This window comes from Spea bombifrons, chromosome 4, assembly GCF_027358695.1.
Source record: "Spea bombifrons isolate aSpeBom1 chromosome 4, aSpeBom1.2.pri, whole genome shotgun sequence".
Lineage (NCBI taxonomy): Eukaryota > Metazoa > Chordata > Amphibia > Anura > Pelobatidae > Spea > Spea bombifrons.
Genome location: NC_071090.1, coordinates 95,532,340 through 95,540,355, shown reverse-complemented (window position 1 = coordinate 95,540,355; position 8,016 = coordinate 95,532,340). Strand labels below are relative to the sequence as shown.

The 8,016-nt window shown below is 46.1% G+C and overlaps 1 long non-coding RNA gene across 1 annotated transcript; it reads left to right on the top strand.

The window, feature by feature from the left end:
• The first annotated feature begins 135 nt into the window (after window positions 1-135).
• On the top strand, window positions 136-408 carry LOC128492131 (uncharacterized). Its single transcript, XR_008354064.1, has 2 exons — window positions 136-199; window positions 285-408. It is a non-coding gene; the product is annotated as an uncharacterized LOC128492131 (long non-coding RNA).
• The last annotated feature ends 7,608 nt before the right edge of the window (window positions 409-8,016 follow it).

The following is an 8,016-nucleotide window of genomic DNA, read 5'->3' as shown; positions in this document are numbered from 1 at the left end:
AAACAAACAGCTCATATTCTGTATAACATCATAGCAGTGATAGCTCATCTTGTGCAGGCCATTTGGCCAGATGCGCATTATGGGGATGTCTGACTGAGCACCCTGAATATGTAGTCTAGAATAGCTAAGTCCCTAAGGAGTCTAACACGAAGCCATTGTTTGGCTGGCTGACCATCCTTTGGAGCCCACAGCAGCTGGTGTTCATGGAATATCCATTACTGTTTGCCCTTTATAAAGCACAGTGATATCAGGGAGTTAAGCGCCACATTTTCTGCAAACCCAAGCCTTAGTGAATAAACCCAAAGTCATACATTTACCTTAACACTGTTCAGTATATTAAAAGTAGCTTGGAAAAAAAATCAAGTTTAGAAACCAGAATGAGCATGGATTTAAATCTGGATCACATAAGGAATCCAATATATATATATAAATGTGCCCATGTATTCCTTAAATATTAAAAATAAAGCCCTGCCTCCTTCATCTTGTAATGGAAATGCATAGATCATCAGAGGCCTGAAGAAGTCATCTGAGCTTTTATATGATATCCTCGCCTACCTGAACGATCCCGAACATGAAAAGTTCAAACATTTTGCATATATCACAGTGTCTGCTATATGAACTGTTTACAGTTTCAGACAGCTCATTGTAATTATTAAGTTATATCTTACTGATCTTTTTTTGGCTGGTGAAAGAACCGAACGTGTTATTGTACATACATGTACCCGTCTTAAGGTAAAATTCTATATATTATCCCTGAGTGAAATAATCTGCACACCCCAATCTCAGTGAAATGATTTGTGTATGTGTTGGTATTCTATAAATATCGTTCTACTGGGAAACAAAATTGTCATTATTGTGCTTTTGTTGTACATAAAAATGTGTTAATCACAAAGCCTGTGTAATGCTTTTTTGTATTATTGTGCTAGCAGGAAAGGCTAGAAATTCTCTTCTGAGGCTTGGATGAGCAGCTCTCTCTGGAGCGATTCAGAACCTGCTTCCAACATGTTCCTTGAAAACGAGGGTATGCAGGGTATACAGTAAAACACCTATCTGTCATGGAGGGAAGGGGCTGGAAGCAGGGTTGTGGGGCCAAATTGGGACTGCCAGCCTATCTCACCTGGAGAAAGTCTGGGCTGGCTATTTGGCACCAGGTAAATCTCCGCTGGCCAACATCATTCCATAAACACCAGATCTGCCACTCCAGAGGCAGATTGGGTGCTGCAGTGTGTGGACACCAACTGGATATGCAAGCTCAGCCCTACATGAGCATACAAATATAGAGTCCATACCTCTACGGTACGGATTCTCATCGTCCCAGTCTGGCCCTACCTGAAGATAGCTGCAGGGAGGTGCAACAGCTCCCTGGGATGGCCAGCAATATCAGAGGATCTCCTCGAAAATTGTGACTGCCCTGCAGAAAACTGGATGTTTGGAAGGTATGGGAGTATGCAGTAACAATAGACAGTAATCTACATCTGCTACATACATCTTTGGGGTTGCATATTTTTTTTGGAAGGACATACTGTAAAAAAAAAAAGAGTAGGGCTATACAACTTGAAATCATCCAGCTTTTGTTAAAGGTCCTATTTGCATAGTAGGATCACTGAGGTTATAGTTTAACAGCTAGAGTCAGTGGGGTATTTTGAGTGCTGCCCTAGGTCTGACTCATTACCCCAACTTCTCTCACCAATTTCCTCCATAGTGTATATGGGCTGGTTACCAGGAGTACTAGGGAAATCTATGATTTTCCAAATTGGCCCATTGAACGTTGGCTGCTGTGTAGCCAGATCACTAAATAAGGCAAACTGGTACCCTAGGCCAGATTGATTAGGATTTTGCATAACATGAAAATATCAAAAGTTCATAGATTGTCAAAAGTTTATACATTTGTATATACCAAACGAGAGACATAATGAGTAAATGAGTACCTAATGAGTTAAATAAATAAATAAATAATCTTTCCAGACTTTTAAACTGACCCAGTCCACACTCAGGGCAGTGAGGGTACTTCACAAATAATTGTATATATTCACCAGCATGTTTGGTAACACAGTGCATGTTCTGTATGTCCTTAAACTTCACCAGGTTAATTGGCAGGCGCAAAACTATGTGGAACAACCAGTTCTGTTAGCTGCATTATTTTGATGGTATTTCTGAAGAAATCTGCATAAACATTTACAAATACTTGTTAGCAAAACAGCATTAATAGCGCTGCCATGGGGCTGTGCACAGCCAATCCTGGTTCCTCAGCACGTAAAATGTGTACAAAAGATAATGGTCATCTACCTCCAAACCTTTCCCATAAATACAGTGTTGTAATTTAGTTTGTGTAAAAGCTTGCCTCATTCATTATTATTGCCAAGGAACACTTACTTGTAATGCGACGCAGACAAAAAAAGTGTTGGTTTCATTTGACTAAGCCACCAGAGTCCGAGTGGAATGAGTTTTTAGGTTTGGGGGGCTGCTGTTTGCCTGCAGACTTGACTTGTAAGCTTCACAAATATCTTGAGCGATTCATGTCGCAATAGTGGGCTTACAGATCCTGAGACTCCTTCTAGATCCTGAGAAGGCAACAAAAAAGCTGAAAGACGGTCGTCAGGGTCGAGTCCTAGAAAATAGATGGGCAAAAACGGAAATTTTTACTCACCGTAAATTCCTTTTTCCTTAATGGCAGTACGATGGGTAATGTTCTTTTCTCGGGACAAGCTGATCTAAAGATAAAAAACAATTAAGTGCCCCGGAAGCCCTCCTCCTTACCCATAAAAACCGGGGCCGAACCGGAGGTAGACAGTAAGTAACAAGACAGACACCAAATAGCTTGCCAAACATAATTTATTAAATAAGGGAGGGAAACTGGTACTGCCACTGTATTAAGGAAAAAGGAATTTACGGTGAGTAAAAATTTCCGTTTTTCCCAACATACAGTGGCAGTACGATGGGATATAGCAAGATCCCAGAAATGGGGGGGCCATCTTAAGAGACCACTGCCTGGAGCACCTTACGCCCAAAATCCGCCGCAGAGGAGGAAAAGATGTCTAGCCGATAATGGTGCACGAAAGTGGAAAATGAGGACCAGGTAGCAGCCGTACAAATGTCCTCAGGAGAAGCTGCAGCTCTTTCAGCCCAGGAGGCCGCCATAGCCCGAGTAGAATGTGCCCTGATAGGCCATTGTAGAGTGAGACCACTAGAGTGGTAAGCCATGCGGATGGCGTCCACTAGCCAACGAGAAATAGAAGCTTTAGAAACTGCTGACCCGGCCGACCGTCCAAAAAATTTTATAAATAGCTGGTCCGAAGAACGGATGGAGGAGGTACGAGCAATATAAATCTCCAAAGCCCTCTTGACATCTAACGTGTGCCAAATCAATTCATCCGGAGAAGAAGGACACGGAAAAAAAGTAGGAAGAACCAAGGGCTGACTAATACTGGAACGGGAAATGACCTTGGGGAGAAAAGAAGGTTTAACATGGAGAACCACTTTATCGTCATGAAAAATCGTGAACTCCGGAGAGGACGAAAGCGCCTGGATTTCCCCAACTCTCCTAGCCGATGTAATAGCCACTAAAAAAACTGTTTTCAGCGACAGAAACTTCATGGATACCTCCTCCAGAGGTTCAAAGGGAGCTGAACATAAGGCTCGAAGTACAACGGCAAGATCCCATGATGGAAACAAGGACCTCCTAGGAGGACGGCCTTAAAAAAACGTCTAATAAGCACGTGAGAGGCCAGATCCGAAAGAAAAAAATGACTAAGGGCCGAGATCTGCCCTTTTAGGGTCGAGACACTCAGGCCCAAAGTCAGACCTTCCCGTAAGAAACAAATGACGGAATTGATGGCAGGAGGGAAAATGGGGAGGTGCCTAGCGGTGCACCATCGGAGGAACTTGGTCCATACCCGAAAATAAATTTTGGAAGTTGAACTCCTGACTGAAGTCAACAGAAAGTCTGCGACGTCCTCGTCCAAACCCTGGTCACTCAAGATCAGCCTTGCAACAGCCAGGCTGTCAAACGGAACATCTGAAGAAGTTCCAGGCGAAGGTCGATGTTCTCGAGAAGATGTGGAGAAATTGGAAGCTCCCAAAAGGTGATGGTCAACTGCCGGAGGAGGACAAACCAACCCCTGTTGGGCCAGTATGGAAGGATGGCCAAGACCCTGGCCTTGTCGTGTCGGATTTTCAGCAGAACTCGAGGAATCAATGCCACTGGCGGGAAGATGTAGGCCAACCGGAAATTCCACACCATGGAAAGACCGTCCAAAAATTGTGGAAGATCCCATCGGTTGAGGGATGCGAACACCGGGACCTTGCGGTTCTTGCGAGTCGCCATCAAATCTACTTCCGGAAGACCGAAGAGTGACACCAGAGTGGAGAAGGTTTGAGGGGTCAAAGACCATTCTGTCTGCGACCATCTTGCTCTGCTTAAATTGTCCGCGATTACATTGTAGCGGCCTCTGATGTGTGTCGCCGAAATGTCCGTCAAATGAAGTTGGGCCCACTCCATAATAACTGAGCACAGGATCTGAAGACTCTGGATCCGCATGCCGCCCTGCTTGTTGATATATGCGACGGCCGCTGCGTTGTCTGATTGGATCTTGACAGCTTGACCCTCTATAAACGATCTGAAGGCCAGGAGAGCCTGAAGAATTGCTTTTAGCTCTAGGAAATTTGAAGAGCGGACAGCATCTACTGGAGCCCAATCTCCTCTTCGAAAAAGGGAGCCCAAATGGGCTCCCCATCCTCGGCCGGAGGCATCCGTGGTAATAATAATCCAAGTTCTGGGACGGAAAGAGAGTCCTCTGGCGAGATGGGACGACTGCTTCCACCAATTCAACTGGGAGAGAACCTGGCCGCTTATAGTGAAGGACGTTTCCAGATCTTCTTCTTGCCTGGACCAGTTCGAGAGGATCTGCCATTGCAAGGGACGCAGTTGACACCTTGCCCAAGGAACCGCTGGGATGGCAGCGGTGAGAAGACCCAGAACGCTCATAGCCTTCCTGACAGAGCAAATTGGATTTCTTTGCAGCGACGAGATCTCTTGTTTTATCTTGAGGCGCTTGGAACGCGGAAGATAAACGCAAAGGGACATTGAGTCCACCAAAAACCCCAGAAAAAGAGTCCTGGAAGCGGGAATGAGGCAAGATTTTTTCTTGTTGATTAACCATCCGTGGAGTTCCAGGAACTTCATAGTAGTGGAAAGGTCTGACAAAAGTTTCTCCCGGGAGGCCGCCATGATCAGCCAATCGTCCAGGTAAGGAATTATCGAGATATCCTGTTCTCTGAGATGAGCTGTCAAAGGACAAAGGATTTTTGTAAAAACTCTTGGGGCTGATGCCAGACCGAATGGAAGGGCCTTGAACTGGAAATGATGCACCCTGTGATTGACGCGCAAGGCAAACCTCAGAAACTTCCTGGACGCTTCGGCAATCGGTACATGAAGATAAGCGTCTTTCAGGTCTAAGGTGACCATAAAATCTCCCTCCTTTAGTACCTGAGTGACCGAGGTGATACTCTCCATCCGGAAATGCTGGTAGGGGATACAGCGGTTTACTGACTTCAGGTCCAGAACCGGACGCAAGGAGCCATCCGGCTTTGGTACCAGAAACAACCGGGAATAGACTCCTTGAAATCTTTGGTGAACAGGAACTTTCTCTATCACCGCTTTTCCCAGAAGTTTCATGCTTTCGGAAAAGAGAGTCCAATTTTTCCTTTCCAAAGGGTAGGACGAAATCAGAAACTGGCGGACCGGAGGCCGAAAGAACTCTATCCTGTAACCCTCCGAAATAATCTGACGAACCCACGGATTTTGTGTGGTCTGTTCCCAGGATAGGCTGAAGAGTCGTAGGCGTCCTCCCACTTTGCAGTCAGAACTTTCTTTTATCCTGCTTTTTCGGCCGCTCTTGGAATTTTTTATCTCCAAAAGGCCCACGAAAATTCTGAGATCTGGAGGATTGGAAGACGGGTCTCGGGTTCCTATAAGGATATCTGCGGTTCCACCTTGGCCTTCGATCCTGAGGCAAAGCTCTTTTAGTATCCGAGATCTGCTTAATAAGATCCTCCAACGGAGCACCAAACAACTTCTTACTCTCCAAAGGTAATTCACAAAGCGCAGATTTAGAAGCTGAATCCGCCGTCCAGGACCGTAACCAAAGGGCTCTGCGTGACACAGATGACAAAGCCATGTTCTTGGCTGAGAGTTTAAGGGACTCCTGAGCTGAATCCACAAGAAAATCGTTGGAAAGCTTTAAATTTTTCAACAGCTTATTGATCTCAGAATCAGCATCATCCGCAAGACGATCTTGCAAAAGTTGAAGCCACATGTGCTGGGCCCTAGCCACTGCAGCACTCGACACTGCCACCTTGCATTGAGCTCCTGCCGCCTGGAACACCCGCCTGCAAGAAGTCTCTGCTCTCCTGTCCATAGGGTCTTTGAGCCCGGACACTTCACCGATGGGGAGAGTAGTCTTTTTGGAGAGCTGGGCCACCTGTATGTCCACTTTGGGGGGATCTTCCCAAGAATATTCCCCCTGAAGCCTGAACAACTGCTTAAAGCGTTTAGAAATGAAGGCTCTTTTTTCAGGGTGCTTCCATTCCCTGGCGATAAGGTCATCCACTTTAGGGAGTACAGGAAAACCTTTAACCTTCCCCACGTCACATACTAGGAGCATACGAGTCACCTCCTTGGTGAACTTACGGAGATCCTGGGAGGGGAAAATCATCTCTTCCTCCGAACTATCACTAGAAGAACTAGAGGACTGGGAGACCTCACCCGAGGAAAGGTCTGAATGAGAGGAAGACCTGGATCTCTTGCGCTTGTGCGTGGAATCCAACTTGACTCTCTCCTGAGATTGAGCTGCCGAAAATTGAAAAGCTTCAAAAGTTTGCGCCAAATTTTCCTGGAACCACCCGAGGAAGGATTGAAGGTCTTTGCGCTTCTCAGCAGCAAGCTGTTCAGCAGAGCAGGCGTTGCACACTTTTTTCCTGCAGCCATCAGGCAGAGGAGTAGCACATTCAGCACAGGACAAATGCTTAGCTTTGGAAGTGGCCTTTTTGGGAGCGGAAGCAGGTCTTTTATCCTTATCCGGATTCTCTGATGGTAACGGACTAGACATCTGATAAAAAATAAAAAATGTATAGTAAAAAGAAAAATATTTTTTTTTTTTTTTTTTTAGGAGGGAAGAGGATAAGAAAGAGTAAAGATAAAGAAAATATCTTACCCTAACCTCCTCTGAACCGTGTGGGGGGGCTGGTGACACGGCTGCACTGTACTGACGAAAGCTCCAGCAGTCAGACAGGCAAAATTGCCGCCCTCCGGAAGATCCGATTCGCGCATGCTCAGTAGCGCGATCGGATCTTCAGTGGAACGCAACGCCACCCGGGCGTGCGTTCCACCTACACTGCGCATGCTCCCACTTCCTTGCTCAGAAAAGGAAGAAATCAGTACATCCTCCGTAACGCGGACCGCTACGGAGGGAAGCCTCTCTCTGCTCACCACCCGGGGAGCAATCGGAGGCAACGAAGACCCCCAGGCAGCAACCTGTGCGCCTCACCAGCTGCCGAGATGCCGAACTCCTGTCCGGACCGATGAAACACCTGTCCGTCCCTGAAAGGGACAAGAAAAGAACTGTCTACCTCCGGTTCGGCCCCGGTTTTTATGTGTAAGGAGGAGGGCTTCCGGGGCACTTAATTGTTTTTTATCTTTAGATCAGCTTGTCCCGAGAAAAGAACATTACCCATCGTACTGCCACTGTATGTTGGGAAAATATAGGTGGGACAATCTCCTAAAATATATAAAAGAAGGACAATACATTGGGTTTTCACTATATTATCCTCATGGAAAATCAAAAACAGGCAAAGCTTGCAGCTCGCTCACCCTTCTGGAGGAAGTGCTAGCGACCAGGAAGGCTGTCTTTAGGCTTAGAAGGTAAAAGGAAGTGTCCTGCAGTGGCTCACATGGAGGAAGAGTCAATTGATGCAAGGCTAGATTTATGTCTCAGGCTCGAGATCAGAAAGCGCTTCACT